Genomic DNA, 20,308 nt, shown 5'->3' on the forward strand with positions numbered 1-20,308 from the left:
AGACTGAAGCCAGAGTGCTGGACGGGATTGCAGCAAAGTTGCAGGCATGTGGCATAGCCAAAGCTCTAGGTTTAATTAGGAGAGAAAAATTCTGCTTGTGGCTGCTGCCGGAGTGCTGGATGGGATTGCAGCAAAGATATTCTAGGAGCATAAACAAGGATCTGAAAGGATGCTTTTGGAAATCTATCCTGTATTTTACTTGTTTTGAAATTGTCGAAACGTAAGTAAAAAAATTGTGATATAACTTTTCTGACGTGGGCAGAAGTCCTGGCCTTCGGCAAGGACAAATGTCTACTCTGATTTGCCTATTGGGTTATGCTCTGTTGATAAGGACTCTAATAAGTATGTGTTGCAAAAATGATGTTTGTTGAAGGAGATTTATAGTTCTTTCATACATGTTAAAATGGAATTATTATTAACTAATATGCACAATGTAACATTATGAAACATTTTCACTTATAAAAACCTATTCAATTGACATAAAATAAAGGGAGGTTATGGTTAAGGTGTACCCCATCAGCAGTTAGCTAATGGCCTTCCATCCTGGGATCCTTTGGCACTTCCCTCCTGGGCTTCCATGAGCACTTGTCCAGCCGTACTGCCCCTTTTATTTATGCACTCTTGTCACTGAATAATGCATATGTGCATTTATAGAAGCACTATGTACAATGTTTTGATATATGTACATGCAATGTAGATGCAAAATATTTGTAGAACATTGTTAAGTGGCAGTTGGTGGGTGGAACTTTAATATGTTGATAGGCTATATGTAGAGTTGTTTAAGTGATTGGTGGATATATGTGTGAATGGTTTAAAGCATGAAATGAGGGAGTGTTACAAACATAACAGTAAAAATATTAGAAGGGCTGATTTTTGTGACGGTATGCATGTGCAATCTGGCTTTTCAAATAAGGAATGGAATAGACCGGGGAATGCGAGGGACAGTCAATAGTTACAAAAGGCAGTGGATTATGGTGTTTATTGTATACTAGAGAGAAGAATTTCGGGCAGAAATTTGTTTCTGTGTTTTCTTTTTCTCTAGTATACAATTCTCCATTATGTCCATTAGCATAGTCGAACATGCTAATGGGAATGTTGGAGAATCTTGTTGAATCTAACTATTTTACTGGAAAATGTAAAGTAGATGAAGTCTATATGCTTATATATTCAGTTCTATTTCTTAACTGTAAGAGGCAGCTCTTAAAAGATTTCTTTTATGTGTTTTACATTTTTTGTGTATTTTGTTTTGCAGGAGAGGCCAGAAAGTAAAGTGGGGATAGGTAAATGAGGGAAGGGGCACCAATTACACATATGGAGGTGCAGGTGGACAGGGGAAGATGCTGTGTTTGTTTAATCTAAGGTAGAGGGCAGTGTTTCTCATGCTCCTTGACAACAGTTTTAAAAGTGCTTCGAAATTGCTCCCCTCTGCCGAGTGGTGTGTTGCAGTATATACAGAGTACTGTTGTTTTCAAACAATATGGATCAGCAGCCTCTTTTATCACTTGCAAGGAAGCTGGTGGGATTTTGTGTCCCACAGAACTAGGCTTTGTGGTTACAACATTGGTTGAGGAAGATGAGGTAGAGGAAGAGAGGTCTACTACTTCTTAAATAAGGAACAGCCTTTCTTAGAGCATTGAAGTGGTTGCATTTGGTATGTGGCCGCATGGAGGTGATCCCGTAAGAGTACTGCCCAGGTTGTCCACGACTGAGTACAATGTTGAGTACATCACTGATGACATCACTAATTACATTACAACAGTAACTGGCAATAAGCATGGCCTTTAGCCATGGTCAGTGTGCATGGCCAAATATATTTGAATACATGAATGATTACTAATCATGGCTTTCAGCTATTGACAGTGGTCACAACATTCACCCATGTGCATTGAATATTTTAGAACATCACAAGGCTACAAACCATATGTTTTGTCCTTTAGCAGTGGATACAGCTTTCAACTGTGCCCACTGTATATTGTAAACACTGTGCAGGCATTAGCCATGGACATTAGCACAATACTGGACAGAGATCATAATCTTTGGCTGGTCCCACTATATATTCTAACATATAAATGAACCACTAGACATGGCCTTTGACCTTGAGCAAATTGTACATCTTTTGGCCATGTCCATTGTATATTTTAGTATAATAAAATGCAATAAGCGATGGCCTTCGGTTCTGCCCACTGTGTATTATGAATCACTAACCCGCCACTAGCTATGGCCTTTGGCCTTGCACACTGTATATCATATAGACAAACCAGCCACCCACCATGGTCTTCAACTCAATAATAGCCAGTGGCCATGGCCTTTGACTGTGCCAACTGTATTTTCTGACATATTAATGGGCACTAGCTATGACCTTTAGCCATGGCCACTGACTACAGCATTCAACGTTGTCCACTGTAGATTTTAAAACAGTGATGTGCTACTAGACATGCCTTTTAACCATGCACATTGGTAATTTTGAATACTAACTGACCACTAGCTATGGCCTTTGATACAGGCCAGTGACCCCAGTCTTTGTCATGGCCAAGTCCACAGCCTAAATTGTTATTAAGGTAATCAAAGTTTTCATGAGCTCACTTATAAATGATGTTATGGGCCTCAATACGAGTGTGCTGGTCCGACAACAATGGTGCCGGTAAACCTACCGGCACTGTTGTTACCGGATCAGCATACTCTGAGTCTGCGGGCGGGCGCTGTTCCGCCCGCCAGGTTCGGTGCTTCCGTCATCCCCATTCCCATTAAGTCCTATCGGACTCAATGGGAATAAAGATTAACAATTTTCTGGCGCCTGACTTCCAGGAACACATGGGTCGTAATCCCCCAGGGTTTCCGTGAAGCCAGACACTGAAAATTCACGAGTTCGGCGGCAGCCTCCCGGTTTTACCGGCACGGCTACAACCGGACTCGTAATGAGGTCCTTTGTCTAATTTCATTATTGATGTAATCAGTTATATACAATGTAATTAGTGTTGTCACCAGTGATGGCATCAGTGATGTGATTTGTAATGTCATCAGTGTTCTCATGCAACATTTAGTGATGTTATCAGTGAGGTTATCAGTCATGTGGTCTGTGATGTCATCATGGTGGTCATAGGCTGCGCAACAAGGGGTGCAAAGTTAAGGATACTAGCTGAATTTCAGGTTTTTTTTTGCGTTAAGGTCTCCCCTTAATGCCCTTGCAACTAATGTTTTTTCCTTGAATTTCAAAGGTTTTGTTACAATGCATTGCTCACCTTAACGTCCCTGCAACTAAAGTCTTTTCCTTGATATATATATGTATACATTTTTTTGTCAATTCATTTTATAGGCGTGTCTACCAAATGTGCATTCACGACTAAATACAGAAAAAGCAAAGGTGGTGTAGTTACCTCAATGAAAGGCCCAATTGGTTCGAAAATCGCATTCACGCAGCAACACGCCTTTGTGCATCTTTTTACCTGCCAATCGCATCATCCTCCACCTACTTGTGTTACCTCATCAACAAACGGACTAATGGAACCAGGATTCATGAACGTGACTATGCCCATGCCATTACTGTCACCCACACATACAAAATCACCCAATAGCACAACGAAATGTAATCACGCGGCTCTGCATCCCTGCGCCCCACTATGCAACCAATCATATTATCCACTACATCCTTGCGTCTATGTGTCATTATCATCCGCGCCTATGGATTGTCCAATTGCACGTGCAGATGAATTGACGCGGCTAAGCCCATGCTGTATGACGATATCCATGCATACTACACTGTCCAATCAGAGGGTGCAAAAGTATACAGCTGTGAATAATAACCACACCCACAAAAAAAAATCACATTTATCATTGCTTTCTGTACTTGCTAATGAAAGGTGATCTTAGTAACTTCAAGAACTTTTGACACTTTCCCTTTTAAATTCCTTATCCTTTTTACCCATTCTTCCCCTAATCCTATTTCCCTTTGTCCTGTGATTTGTTCAGTTTGCGTATTTTTGTTTTACTTTTTTATTTTTTTTCAAGCGTTTACATTTTTTGCAGCATTGTCTTTTGTGTGATGTCTTTTTTAAAGTTTTACTTTTTCCTTCTCGCTTAGACATTCCTACATGTCTGAACATGAGAGCACAAGTAGTGATGCCGCCATCATTTGGGTCGACAATCCCTCACCTCCTATTAATGAAACAAGGCAGACGGTTGGCGCTTCTTCAAAGTGAAGGAACACTGTGCAAGAAAAGAGGCGGAGGAGATTCTCTGCACATTCTGCAACACAACTCTATGTCATGATCCTTCTGATGTCCCATCTCAAAGCCTAGGAACATCAATATTAATAAACCAACTGAAATTAAGCCTCAACTTCAGCAACAATGTCAACTACACACACTCCACTTTTACTGACTACCAATCTTTCAATGATGCAAGTCATGTGTAGACGATGCCACGAATGGGTAGTCAAAAGAGGAGCCACATTTGAGAAAGGACAAATCATCTGCTACAACCCCACTACAAAGAACTGATAGATTTGCCTATCAAAAAGCACAAAACCACCACAAAATAAAAATGTATGGGGCTCAAGCATTACGTGCAGCAAAATCTACACATCAGCCACACTCCTGCCACCTCAACAGTGAGATTTCTGGAATCAAACCAGAGAGTTGAAACACCTGTGGCACTCCATTTCAACAATCATCAGAAATGCCAGATATGTTCAATAAGAAGGCTTTTCAAAAACTGTCTACAACTGTGCTGCTCCCATCTCCAGCAGTACCACTATTTATTGAATATAGGTTGACCTTTCACAGAAGTTAACTGTCCAACCTCTGGTGCAAATCCACTGGGATGATGAGAACGATACAGCTACAACTATATAAAAACATTAAAAATGTCTAAAATGAATTTACAAAACACCATCAATTGTACTACCTCACAAAAAACTAAAAACAGCTAAGAGTACTGCATAACTGAAACTGCATTAAAATTACAACAAATACAATCAAATAAACCTTCAACCTCACTAACACGAATACAAAAACTAGATACCTACGTGTAAATGCCATTAATTGACAAATCTAATTGTGTAGGTTCATGTTAGTGAAAGTTAAAAAAATACATTGAAAACTATTTGCCACACAATCAGAGCAGATGAAAGAAATGACAATAAACACCATCTGCTAGCAGTAACTATTATAATTAACACACAAAACACTGCGAATAAATCTTAAAACATGTAAACATTTAATAAAACTTACTTTCACATCACCCACACTCCTGCCATGTACACAGTCAGAGTTCTGCAATGAAAAGAATGAAACCGCAGAAAATGGTGGCTTTCATACTTTCCGAAATGAATACCAAAAAAATAGGACTTTATACCAATAAAACTACTAACATGGATGACATAGTTTCCCCACAATCTATCACAGTCAGCTACACAAAAAGAAAAAGTAACTATAACCAATAAAAAACAACGAAACTGACAGAAATCAATTTTTTCCCACCTAACATCTTTCATAGCCATGGCTATTCGACACGGCTACAGACCCTAGTTTCTTTTCGTGGCTACACGTACATTTTTATGGAACCTAAAAATCAAACTAAACCAGCCACAAAACTTAAAATAAAAGAAGAGAACACCTAAGAACATCAAATAACACACATAAATACAATTCTGTGCTCTATCATCCACATAACAATATGATTATTGCACAGAAAAAGTATATGTATAGACACAGCTATAAATATAACCGTGCCTACGGTCACAATCAATTAAATTATAAAAAGTTTTGACGCGCCTATGCACGTTCTATCTGTAAATGCGATAATATGACACCCCTAAAGGGACGTTTGTCGATAATCGCAGCTAATCGCTAAAACTACAAACTTAAAATTGTATTTCCACCCTCTCAAACTATATAAAAGTGTCCCTAACATGCCTACATACCCCCCTCCACTCTGCACTGTCCTCCTCCATCTCCCCTGGTTTATCACAATCCCCTAAAACACTCTATTCATGTATGATTCTAACCCACCCAAAATGTTGCATAGCCGCGGCTACCAAAGCCTGCAAACACACAAAGTGCCATTTCTCCTCAAATAGCTACAGTTACAACACATCTACAAACACACAATGTGCCATTTGTCCTGAAATAGCCATGGCTACAATGCGGGAGAATGACTACCCGCGGTTAACAACAGTGAATACCAAGTGGCTGCCTCATAGCCGTGGATAACCACAACAGTACCATTAAACAACCACACACCTGAAATACACCCTGCTCATACAAACTACTAGAAAACTGAAGCTAGGAATAAATTTCATGAAACCAGAGAAAGACTGTAGATATCATGCCTGGTTTAGTTGCTGACTTTTTGTGAGAAACTAAATATTAATATGTACCTAGGTTTCAGAGATTTTAAAATTAAATGGTTTGGATTGCAGGTAATGCATTGGTTCCAAGTTTTTCCAAAATTGTTAAGTCTAAGAAGTACAGAACAACAAAATATCAAACTAATTCATTGTGGAGGCAATGATTTTGAGAATGTACGGGTGTGTTCCTTACTTTAACGATGAAACAAGACATGGAAAAACAAATGGAACTATTTCTTAACACCATCTTTATCTTTTCCCATTTGACTCAGAGGCAAAAATGGACATGGACCACCAAATGTAATGGTAAAATTGAGAAATCCTTTAAAAATGTTAACCAATCATTTTCAGCATTCAGGAGAGACCACAACCAATTATGGATATCAAACAACAACATACAGTATTACATGGCTCATTTCTATATACATGACAGAGTACACCTTACAGATGAAGGAAATGTTGTATTCCTTGATAACATCAAAACAATTCTCCAGATGTGCTAAAATCCTACACTGAGTATGCCCCAAGACACTCCTTTTAAGGACTACTTATGACTTATGAATACACAAATTGGAGTAGCGGCAGAGTAGCAGTCTTGGCAGTCCTCTGCTGTTGAATCCTGACCTGAATTGACAGTCTGCCTTCTGTCTCTACTGAAAGTGCTGGGGGAGGAGCACTAATAAAAACCCCTTTCAGCCGTGCAGCGGCCGTGGAGTAGCGGCAGAGTAGCAGTCTTGGCAGTCCTCTGCTGTTGAATCCTGACCTGAATTGATAGTCTGCCTCTGTCTCTACTGAAAGTGCTGGGGGAGGAGCACTAATAAAAACCCCTTTCAGCCGCGGAGCGGCCGCGGAGTAGCGGCAGAGTAGCAGTCATGGAAGTCCTCTGCTGTTGAATCCTGACCTGAATTGACAGTCTGCCTCTGTCTCTACTGAAAGTGCTGGGGGAGGAGCACTAATAAAAAACCCTTTCAGCCGCGTAGTGGCAGCGGAGTAGCAGCAGAATAGCAGTCTTGCCAGCCCTCTGCTGTTGAATCCTGACCTGAATTGACAGTCTGCCTTCTGTCTCTACTGAAAGTGCTGGGGGAGGAGCACTAATAAAAAACCCTTTCAGCCGCGGAGCAGCCGCGGAGTAGCAGCAGAGTAGCAGTCTTGTCAGTCTATGGTCGACATGGACTCCATAGACGCTACCCCGCTGAGCCCGGCAGCTGAAGGTCGCAGACTCCGAAGTTCAAAGCCGAGAGGTGATGAAAGGAAAGCAACAATATCTACGAAAGAGAAACCAGCATCAGGGGAGACCCAAGTTCTTTCGCCTCCTCGAAGATCACTGAGGGAGGAACTGTTGATTGCGATGAATAGCACTTCGATCAGAAAGGTGAGAGAGCCTTTAAAGGCTTTACAGACTACTAACGAGATCACCATGTGCACCGCACCTTCAATCCATCTCTCAAGCCGCCAGGACCAACTGGAAGATTTTCGGCCATCACCACCGGACCGGGGCAGGGAGAACCCGCCCCCTGAGCTAAAACCTCCAGAGGAACCTGCGAATATACCAGGAGGCCTGAAGCTGGCACGAGAGCCCGCAGACAACAGCAACTCACCTTCATTTCCTTCGCCTCCTTCCCACAGCGGGAGCCTGCCGACGTGTGCCTCTCCCATGGCCGAAGGCTCCGCTCAGTCTGTCGGAGGACAGCGGGCGTGGAGCCTTAGGGGTGGACCTGTGGTGAGTCTCGGGGTGGAGGAGGAGGGGGAGCGGGCGGAGACTCGAGTGCACGATGAGGAGTGCCAGGAAAACTGCAACCCACGGAACTTTGGAGGGGCGCAGCCACTGGCGGCCCCTGTGAACGTGTGAGGGGAATGGTCGACACAATTATTACAGATGTGCCGTCCTTGAGAGCCGGGGATGGCGGAAGCCTAGGGAGCCCTGAAGACAACTGGTCAGGGGCGGCAAACACTGAACCTTTGGGAAAAAATGAAGATTCCCAATAACACTCACTTCTGCAACACACCACTCGCGAAGTGAAAATTCAAGTCCACGTCCCCCCACAGGACTTGGTGCCAACAGTATCACAATTCCAGGAGATTGAAGCATGTGAAAGGTGCACATTTGGCCTGGGCAATGCCTGAGTGAACCTAGAACAACACAGCATTTGCTCTGACCCCTCAGAGTCCCCAAATACGAAAACAAACAAAACATCAACGGAAGAGGGTCCCAGCAAGAAGAAATGGAAAAGAGCACAACGCTCAAAAAAGTCCTTGGTTATGGGACAACTTGAGAAACTGAGAGGGAAGAAAAAACGCCAAACCAAGGGGCAGCAGATAAAAAATCCAAGTCAACCGACTCCTCGCATTAGAAAGAAACTTATGCAACACAAAACTGGACTTAAACTAGACCCTAGCAAACCAGCCTCCTTACACAATCTGAAGAAATTCTTTGGAAAGCAGCACAAACGCAAATTTGACAGGATCAACGAAATAAGCGATAGCGAAATGCTAGAAGTAGTGGTTATCTCTGAAGCCATAGAAATACAACAAGGCACAGACCCAGTGATTCCCGGCACATCAATGGCCTTTGGTATGACACCAAAGGCCATTATTGAGTCCCCAACCGGAATTACTGGAGGGACGTCGAAGTCCCCAAATGCCATTCAACAACAATCCGCCTACACCTGATAATGGCCGGGTGCAGAATGATCCGTCCAAACAACCTATCCCAAAGAATCCAACCACAGAGTTAGATAAAGGAACAACCAGTAGAGAACTCCCCCAGGAATTGGATTTTGCGAGAGGGCCTTTGAAGGAGCAATCAGATTCAAACACCTCAGACAATAATCAATCGCCTAGACCTGGGACAAAAAAAAAAAAGAAAAAGTCTCTGATTTGGATCTGACGCAAGATGATCATCAAAGTAAATCAAATCAAAATACACCAACCCCCTCAAAAAGAAAAACACCTTCTTGCATTAGACCACCAAGAAGAGATTTGTCATTGTTAACTGCAGCTACTCCTTTTCGATCTCGAAGGACCAGTGAACTTCCGTCTAGTGCCCCCTCAGACTCACCGACAAAGAAACCCGACATTTTCACAATAATGTTGGCGGTAACCGTAGCGCTTGCACCTTTCACTAAGCTGTATGAGTCGATAAATGACACGCTAAAGGACCATAGTACCATATCAGCTATGATGCACACCAAATTGCTATACCTGGAGGGGTACATTCCTGCGATGGAAATAAAGAAAGTGGTACAGTTTGACCTTGAACCACCCGAAGACAGACAAGAAGACCTTACCCACAAGTTGGTAGTAACGCCTAAAATACTCCAGTCAGTGGCCTGTCAAACCCTGAGGGCCGGTGAAGATAAACGTCAAGAAGTGTCACCAAAGGCCCCAGTGCGACTTGAGAGGGCTAGCGACAGTCCTGCAAAAACCCAGCCAAATGACCCTAAGAAAAGCCTTCTTTCTGCAAGTTGCCCGACTACTAAGAGGTTGTCAGAAGTGCAGCAATGCCGGCCAGTACAGAACAACTGTGTCTGTGAAGAAGACACGTCCCTTTCCTCCGTGGTCCAGGAAAAAACCAAGGGACTTGAGACAGAGTCAACGACCAGCAGGGAATTTGTAAAATTCAACCAGACAAATGCAAAAACAAAAGAGCTACCGCTGAGGAAAAAGCAACTGTTCTCTAGCCTACCTCCACCAGAGAAGAAAATCTTGGATAAATTGGCTCCTCCAACTACCGCGAGATCAACGACTGTAGTAAGAGATACGTGGAAAAATGACCAACAAAGGAAGATACGAAAACAACTTGCAATACTTACGTGGATCTCACACTGATAGCAAGTTCTCCCGCATCCCCGAAAACGACAGAGGACTTCCTTGTGGAAGAAGGCTTAATGAATTTAAGCCAACATCTCGATGATCCGCCACCTGACAAACTGGAGAAAGCTAGCCTCCTCCATCCTAACTCTGCCTTAGAGACGACAAGCACGATCGACACAAGCATGATGAAAGAAGAGAAAGAGGACCAATCTTTCCTCACCTTGGAGGATAGATGCAAGAAGACAACTAAAAGCAAAGAGTGGGGACAAACACCATTCCCCACTAAACTCCATGAGAAGCTGCCCAAATACCCTCCACGTCAAGGGCGGCTACATCAATATTGCACAATTCTCCAGACAGAACCATCACTACGGCAACCAGACGTAACACCTCCTCGCAGAGACATACTAACTATCCACACTCGGAAGAGCGTCCTGCACCAAGAAATAGGCGGACGCAAGAAGCAGAAAACTGAGGTAGAGGCAAAGACACCACACGGCACAATGAGGGGAAAAATACACCGACTTTTAAATTAGAACAACTGAGGAACAGCGAGAATATGTTGTTCTAAATAGAAGAACAGTTATGAAACTCTTCTATAGTGTTCCAAATCTTACTTCATTGAGAACAGAAGATCTAACCTTGGTCGAGCCCAATTATGAAGGGAGACAAGCGACAACTCTCCTTTACATCACATCTAGAACAGTGAAACAAAAGCTATGAGAATCCACAGAAAAATTACTTAAACTGGGTTACGACTTAAGGGAAATCATATGATCTTCACAAGTGCGCCTACCTGCAACTGCCTCTAGGGCCTCACCCTACCACATGAGGAGGCCATCAAAAAGAGACGAAGACCATCTCTCTGAGCGATCTGCTCAGAACAGTACCCATGGATCGAAATTGTATTCAGATGACCACCCAGTGATTCCATCCTTCGATTTGAAGCAAACAGCAAGGTCAAGGGTAGACAGAAGAACTAGCCCCTTAGCCAGCACATCGACTACAACTCAAGAAAGTGGGAAACATGAGACGTCTCTCTGTGTCCGGTCCCTGAAAACCTGGAAGAAGCCCATGAGTCCCCTAACCGCAATAACAAGAGCCCTGGTTCCGGTCCCTGCAACAATAGCAGGCACCGACCAAGAGAAAACAAACCTGCCATTGATACAGCAACTGTGGGCGTGGATTCCAAAGGCCCTGTCCACGAACCAAAAATAGCAATCCTTGAAACCACAGACTTTCGACTCGACTACAACACACAGGCAAGAAGTAGCAACTATGAGATTGGGCTCGTGGAATACCCGAGGCTTCTCCCATTTGACGGTTTCTGGCGACGTAGAACTGGCCGCATTTGACATCCTGTGTCTCCAGGAAACTTGGCTAATGGAGAAACCAACCTTAGACGGCTTTGTTCTCGCACATGCACCAGCAAGCAAACGAACTAGAGGACGTCCCTTCTCTGGCCTCATAACAGCAATCCGGTTGGGAAAAGGAATTATATTGAAAATTCTCTCAATGTCGCTTTCTCTACTAACTGTGCTAGTCACATAGAATCATCAGAATGTGGACATTGGGAAGATCTCAGCAGTACCAGCAATAATCATCAATACTTACTGGAACCCAGAGGCTATCTCCAACGCCAGTTTCATCAATCTGCTGGAAAACGAGATAGACAGGTCTTACATCAAATACCAGGTCTCCCACCTCCTTATATGTGGAGATTTCAATGCAGTATGCACAAAGAAACATCCATCTTCTTGAACTACACTGGCAGAGGAGCAAGGTCGTGCCTGGTTCACCCTGACGGGCACAAGAGAACTGGACAATCTGGACAGCATATACGCAAACAAAAGTCGGTTGCCAACCTGGGAAGGTGAAAAATCCTCAGCTACAATCGATTACATCTTCACTTCCCGCACATTAATTCCGACGATCACCTCTTTTGATTGGTTAAAAACTGCAGCAAGTGATCATAACCTTCTGACCACTACATGGACTTGCTTCCAGGCAGCAAAACAGTCATTAACATCTGAGCTGGAAGTGAACAACAAATGCAACAGCCTTAAATTGAGTGCTAGAAATATATCCAAACTTGCAACCGACTACTCCTTGCTGGGACTTTCAAACCAGATTGACACTAAACCGGATTACTGCCCGCTTCTCATTGCATATAAGAACCTGACGGTAACTAATCGATTAAAATCTGAAAACTGTCCACACAAGTATGATGACATCTTGGTATCAAAAAGAAAACTAGTGAGAACTGCAAAAAGAGTGGCAGCATGAGAAAATATGTCCGCAAGCAGAAAACCTTTTCTGGTAGCATCTTGGAATTACAAGTCTTGGCTGAAAAATTACCGCCTTGTCCTCTATCTAAATGATTCAGAGGAGATGTTGGAACAGCTTAGCGGGAAAAATGCATGCACATTACAAGACCATATTCCGAGGTGTGACCCGAGAACTAAACACCTGGAGTCGAGAAAAAACCTGTGAGAATCCTAGCGAAGAGACATCATGGGTGAAGCTGCATGACAGGGTGGACATCCTTGAGGTAATCCATAAACTCAAAAATTCCAGAGCTCCCGGTCCGGACGGACTTACAAATGTTGAACTGAAAAAACATCCGGAGGAATGGGTGTCCTTCATCAGCTTGGTGTTTGAACGCTGTTCTGAAACAAAGCAGCTTCCAGATTCCTGGACCTCCTCTGTGGTCATCCCAATATATAAAAAAGGAAACAGAGAAGATCCTACTAACATTCGACCGATCGCACTATTGGATGTGATCGGCAAAGTGTATGGATCCCTCTTGCTACGCCGATTCCAAAACTGGTTGCAAGATGCAGAATGTAATGACCCATTCCAGTCGTGTTTTAATAAGAACATGGGCACCACCATAAACATCTTGACTCTGAGTATCCTTAAAAGTAAGGCGATGTCAAGAGGAACTTGAATTTACCTGGCATTTATAGACCTAAGAGAGGCCTTTGACCAAGTTGACAGACCCACTCTGTGGGGAAAACTACAAGCGTGGAAAAGCCCAGAAGAGCTCCTGCACCAATTATATCTCTACATGATAACACCAGAATGCAGGTACGACTAGACAATCAAGGTCTACTCTCATCAGCGATATCTACAAACCGTGAAGTAAAACAGGGATGCCCTTTGGCCCCAGTGCTTTTCCTGTCCTATATGGGAGACTACAAAGACACAGAGAAAGGAGTGCGATCATTTCCTCCACAGTTAAGTACAACTAAAATCTCAAGACCTCTATATGCGGACGATGTTATATTGCTCAACCAAACAGCTATTGGTCTTCAGAGACAGCTGACCAACTTCTCCCAATACATCACCACCAATCATTTGGAATTTAACAAGAGCAAGACCAAAATACTAACACTGGGAAAAGGCGGAGGAAGTTCAGAAAAATTCAAATGGGAACTTGACAGCGCTCCTATTGAAGGAGTAACTGAATTTAAATACCTGGGAGTTATGTTGGACAATTCAAACCAGGAGAAGGTGATGCAAACCGCCTTACGAGTAAAAATCAGAAGTCTAACCTCCCAGGCTCAAGCTTTGTACAAGAAATTCGGTCGTTTCTCTCTAGTGCCGGTCTTAAACTTCTGTAAAACGAAGGTCGTACCTTCAATCTGCTATGGAGTGGAAGCAATGCTGTCCTTGCCAAAAAAGATCTGGACAGAATTAGAAAGCTAATTTTGGAGAAAGGTCTTCAACTTCCCCAACTCGACTCCAATTGCGCTTATAAAACGTGAACTGAGCCAGCTGTCACTGGAGGGAGTGATAGACCGTAATGCCTTGATGTTATACAGGAAACTTCTCCTAGAAGATCGCCCAAAACTTCTGGAAGCCATACATGAAGATCTAACATGCGCCCAAAGTCCCCTTCTAATCCAATGGGTAAAAGCCCAGAAGGAAAAACTGGAGGAGATCCAAAGTACGAAAAATGAACTGACTGAGAACCCTACAAAAACACAGAAGAGATTAAATGAGCGAGATTGGATCACAACATTCGATTCAGCTGTAACATACAAGCTAGCCATCCATCTACCGCCGCAGGCATGGAAGCTCCATGATCCACAAGCTTTCCTGGCAAAATACCCAAACAGAAAGCTCAGGAACATATTCCTGAGAGCACGACTGAACCTCCTCCAAACTAATGAAATTCTAGAAATCAGAGGCCAGTCCACATCCAACAAATGTGTAGATTCTGTAACCAGGATATGGTGGAAACTATTCGACATCTGTTGGTCACATGCCCAGCGGTCGACCATATTAGGAAACCATATTTAAAAAACATCTTAACCTCGGCCTACATATACAAGGTGGTCTCGGGTGATTGGAGGGGAGAAGACTGTTTGGGTGACAGCCACGGCAAAAATCATGGACTTGATTTTAAATCACAACCAAAGATAATGATGATAAAGTTTACTGACCCACCTTGTAAAAATCTTTTAGGTTAAAAGAAAAAAAAAAAAAGAATACACAAATACAATATGCAAACAATATTTGTTCTCATACCCGCAGCTACAGTTCATTGACTTTTATCATAGCCGCAATTACAAAAATGTGCTTGAGAAGAGAGGACACGGGTAGTATAGCTCAGTGGCAACGCGCTCGTCTTGGAAGCAAGAAGATGCAGAGCAACACAGGTTTGAATCCGTGGTCAGTGCTTCAAAACCTCTTCAGTATTAGCGTGTTATAAATAACCAATTTTATATATCATATAAAATTGGTTATTTATAACACGCTTATATATATATAGTTATATATATATATATATATATATAATATAGAGACTATATATATATATATATATATAGGGACTCACTTCAGATTTAAAACTACAACAAATCATAAAACATCAGTACACCACAACACAGCTCAAGCAATAATGTATGATACCTAAAAGCTAAAGAAAGCTACGAATAATACATGATAATAAACTAGGCACAAAAATACTAATACGCACAAAATTGTATAGCATGAGAAACAACACACAGAGTAAACTACTATGGGGTGTTTAAAATGACAGTAGAACACATACTTTTAATATAAATTTTTTTAAACAATTTTCTTCTGTTTTTCTCCACATGTACAAAAATCTAAAAACACACAACCCAAATAGATAAGACTCTAAAATAACTTCTGAGTCAGTGTTTTTTCACCCCCAAAGTTACTATACCTATAAAATTAACTATCAAAAATAAATAAAACACAGACGACCCAAATCATATAGCTGGGAATACATAACTACTCTTACCTGCGGGTATCTGTTGTCCTTTGTAACCTTGGACATAGCTGTGAATATCGGCAAAATGTCCAGAAACAAATGCTTCCCTAGCCCCCCAGGCCATCACCAAGTGCCCCTCATTTATGCCAGCTCCCCACACTCCACAGACAGCCTTTCACCTCCCCTGCCCTCTCCCTTTCACCCCGGAACACACGCTGCTTTTGTGGCGCAGTTTGCTTTCAGATGTCAACTATTCATGGCTGTAGCTGAGGCTACAGAAAGCTTTGTGTTGTGAACTTGGTCCTTGGACCCCCTCCAACTCCAAGAAATCACTGCGTGCCCTCTAGCTATCCCTCCGCCTCTACCCTGATGGCATTTGTATGTTTTTGACCTGCAAATAGCGTTTTACTGTGTTTCATTTTCCCATAACCTCGGCTATAGCAGCAATTATCTCTTCCATTGAGAGAAAACCAACATGGCGGTCGATTCAATTTTGAAAAACGTGATCCTGCAATGCACCATGTGAGATAACTCAATTTTTTGTGGGTAAGGTGGCACCCCCTTCTCCATCAAACATTTAAATAGCTACTGTACAGAATAACCCCAAACCAAGCAACGCACTCTTTTGTGCCCAAGTGGTCTCAGATTTAGTCCAATCCGTCCAGTGGTTTGGGCTATGCGCTTTGTCACAAATTGACCTTTTTCTCTATGGGAAAATAAATGGAAAGTAGGCCACATTTTTTAAATAAGAAAATGGTTTGATGCTTAATAATTTTCTTATTTTTTAACCAATCTTTACAAGATTTTTCAGTCTGGGGGCCCACAGACTTTTAATCAGTTTTTGGTCAAATCGTTATTCGATCATAAGTTATTAGCAATTGAATTTTGAGAGGTTCCTATGTGTCTTTGACTCACCTTAACTATAAGGGCACTATATAGTTATGGTTAAATTGCTCAACTCATAGAAAAATCACTTTTTTGGTGGCTTATAACTTTGTCTACCCCGAACAAATCCTCACGAAACTTTGCAAAAAAAGTATAAGGCCCCCTCAGAATGATTGTTTGACGTTTGATGTGGGTTTATCGGGGGAAAAAAAGTTATATGAGGGTCCTAAAATGTGTGGAAATCCTCAAAAACACAATGGAAAAATGTTTTTGCTCATGCCTACAGCCCAAGCCGCTGGATGGATTTGCACCAAATTTGCGGTAGGAGTGGCGGCTTAGTCCTAAAAGCATGCTTTTTTTTTTTCGTTTTTTTTTTTTTTGATCATTTGGTTAGTTGAGTTATCAACTTTTTCAGTTTTAGTGATACAAACATACATTTACATAAGTTATAGAAAATGTCTTTCGAACAATGTTAATAAAACCATAGTAAATGTTTTCATCATTAAAACATTTGAGTCGTTGAAGTTAGATAGATGACATTTTGTTCTCGATATTTACACAAAACAGTTGTGTGATACAAGCTCATCACATGTTGAAAGAGCAATTAACGGATTGGTTAAAAAATTAAGACATAATTTGGGTTATTAACAATTATCAGACTAGACCAGATTGAACTATAAACAAGGGATTAGGTTCACATCAATCTTAGATACCATTAGATATTATTAGTGAAATAACATTCAATTCATGTTATAGAACCAATCGTTAAATGCATCACAGCATTCTATTGTTGAATAAAAGACTAGCTAGATTTTCTTTATATTGATAGCTAGAGTGGTTTGGTTTTTTATATTTACAAGATAATTATTTGGGTTCCTGTAACGAATCTTGAGCAAGTTACTTATGTTCTCGGGAATTGAACGAACAAGAAATATATCTTTTATACCTTTGATCTAGGAAGATTGAAGTTGCATGATTGATAGTCGAGTTGCAGGAGGTATAATAAATCACTAGGATTTTAATTTTATTTTAGTCACTAATCGTATGATGGGAATATATTGTGTTCAATTAGAAACGGTATTGTCTCAATAATGAGCAAAGTATTTGTAGCATTAAATGCTGCTACCCAGAGCTGTTCTTTAGTTGTTAGTGACAAATGTTGGAAATGTTTATACAAATGCCTATTTCTGGAGTCAGTTAAGGAAGGACATTCTGTTATGAGGTGTTTTGTAGTCTCAATGCTTTCCTGAGCCATGCAAAATCTGCAAGATTTTGTTGCATTGGTGCTTTTATTATTAGTCACTAGCTTGGCATTCGTTGGCAGCAACTTTAACCAGAGACATAGAAAGAGGTCAGCGTATTTTTGGTCGGGAAATATTGTTAGGTACTGCAGGAATTTGTTTAGGGTCCTAGTTATAAACGCGCCCTCTTTAAATGCTAGATATGTAGGTGTTTTCTCAGTAGTAATGATCCAATCATATCTCCATAATTACATTTTCGCTTTATCCAGCTCCTCAAGAATTAAGGAAACAGAGATATTAGCATCTTGGAGTATTGCAGTGCAAGATTGTTTCCGCTCTTGTAGCGGATTAGAGTTTGAAGCTTCAAGGAGAACTTTGAATGAAGGAAATAAGTTACATGAGGCATTAGTCGAGAGTAGGCATTTCCTATATGTTGAAAGCATTATCCAGTGTACCGATGCATTATGTGAGGTTAATCCAAGTTCATATCTAATTAGGGTAATTGGTGTGCTTTGAGGGACAGGTAAGATTAACTTTCAATAGATGCCTTCGAGTATGTCCCATCTCACTGATTTTGGAGTTATTTTTGTTTGACTTCCATAAGTGATTATAGGGCTTACTTTTTGAATATAAAATATTCTTGCTGGGAGATTAGAAAATGTTCCATATTTAGCTTGTAATGCTTTCCCTTGGATGGCTAATAATCTCATTCTAGTTACAAGGTTGCTTTTATAATGTTGATCAGAGGGGTGAGAATGAACATTGACCCCAGGATATTTATATTGATCGATTTGAAGAAGAGAGCTGTTTCCTAGTTGCCAAATGAATTTGTAGTTTTTCTTGAGAGGGCGATGATTAAAAATAAGAATGTTGGATTTAGTCATGTTAATTACTAGGTTATTTTCTTGTGCATAGGCCGAGAGGGCTGTAAGTTTCCTTTGTAAACCTATAGGGGTCCTGTCTAGTAAAACAAGGTTGTCGGCATATAGAAGGTATGATATTTAGCAGGAATCTAGTTTAGGTGGAAATGCACGAATATGTTTAAAACTGAGATAGATGTCATTAATACAAATATTCAAAAGGATGGAAGCAAAAGGACAGCCTTGTTTGAGGCCAGAGTTGGTATTAATGGCATTCGGTAACAGGCCATCAGATGTAAGTTTGACTTTGATGAGGGTATCAGAATAAAACTGGTTAATTAAAAACCTAATGTATAAGGGTCAATTCGCATTTAGTAATTTGGTCCATAAAATTTGGCGAGGGATAGAATCAAAAGCCTGTTTAAAATCAATTAGGGCAAGGAAGACAGGTTGCTTGGACCATATGGCCTGAAGTTTTATGGTCGACAATATTAAAAGGTTTAATGCGGTACCTATGCCCGCAGCAAAACCCGATTGATGTATGTCGAGTAACTTATTTTCCATGGGCCATTTTGTAAAATCCCATAGCACTAGTCTGGCTAAATTTTCCAGGGGCATCTAATAATGCTATCGGGTGATAATTATCAGGTTTTCATCTGTCACCTTTTTTAAAAATTGGAATAAAAATTGCTTCACGCCAAGAAAGAGAGATTTGACTTGTCTTTATCACTTGTCTAAAAACATTTTCAAGAATTATGGCCCAGGCTTCCAGATTAGATTTGAGAATTGCATTTGTTAAATTGTGCTTGCAAAGGGCTCAATTTTTGAATTATGATGATAATATCTAGTGTATCACCTTTCAGATGAGTGAGGCCAGGACTGGTAGAAAAATGAAACATTTGGTTGAAGATTTGGAATCATTAAGAGTTTTTGGAAATTAGTGGTCTATGTTGATTGTGAAATAGTGTTTATTTGCACAGACCTGTGGGCATTGATAGGGATATTATTGAAGACACGCCATATCTCGCCAGAGGACTTAGATATAAGAGCTTTTAACATTAACTCTGCATTCTCTTGGTTATGCAGAGTTCGAATTTGTTTAATTCTATTTTTGTATCTAGTCTTTATCATTGATCTTGACGCTGGGGATGACTTAATTGAGATTGATCGCAATTCACGTCGTAACTCAGCTTTAAGATAGCAGATAGATGGTATTCGTACATATGTATGCAAGTATGCAGGGCAAGTACTGCTGGAAGTTGTTTGTTTGATCATCTGTATACCGTCATTATAAAATAACTGTGACGTAGTTTGACTGTCGATGTCATATTGCCATAACTTATGGTGGAGGATGGAAATCAAGCCAGGGTTCCATTTAAGACGATTATTAGAGTTGTTTATTGCAATTGATTGGTTATAGTAGTGCAAGTTTGAAGGGATATGAGGGGACCAAGCCGTTTTAAGGATATTATGATCGCTGGCAGTGGAGGGGATGATCTGGAAAGAGGCTATACATTTGTTTGAGTTGAAGGATATGAATACATAGTCAAGGACCGAAGTACTATTGTTCCTAGACCATTTAGGGTTAGCAGGTGAGTCTTCGGGAGTGGAGCCATTTAGCATTTTGAAGTGTCTTGAGTCCATTAGTTTAAGCCATTTGGACGCACATGAGTTAGAACAATTGATAGGGGGTGATAAGCAGTTGAGATTGAAGTCATCTGCAATTACTGTCATTGAGACATCGGATTCTAATAAGATTTTATCAAGAATCATTTCAATTTTATCTATGAACTGGGGTTCAGAAGAAGAGAGCGGATTCCAATAAATGTTTATGAATACAGAACCGGGGTAAAGGGGGTCGTTTTATTATGCGTTGTTAATTTTACTGCTTGAATACCTGGCTCAGGGGACAACC

This window comes from Ambystoma mexicanum, chromosome 10 (genome assembly GCF_040938575.1).
Source record: "Ambystoma mexicanum isolate Mex_15411 chromosome 10, UKY_AmexF1_1, whole genome shotgun sequence".
NCBI classification, from domain to species: domain Eukaryota; kingdom Metazoa; phylum Chordata; class Amphibia; order Caudata; family Ambystomatidae; genus Ambystoma; species Ambystoma mexicanum.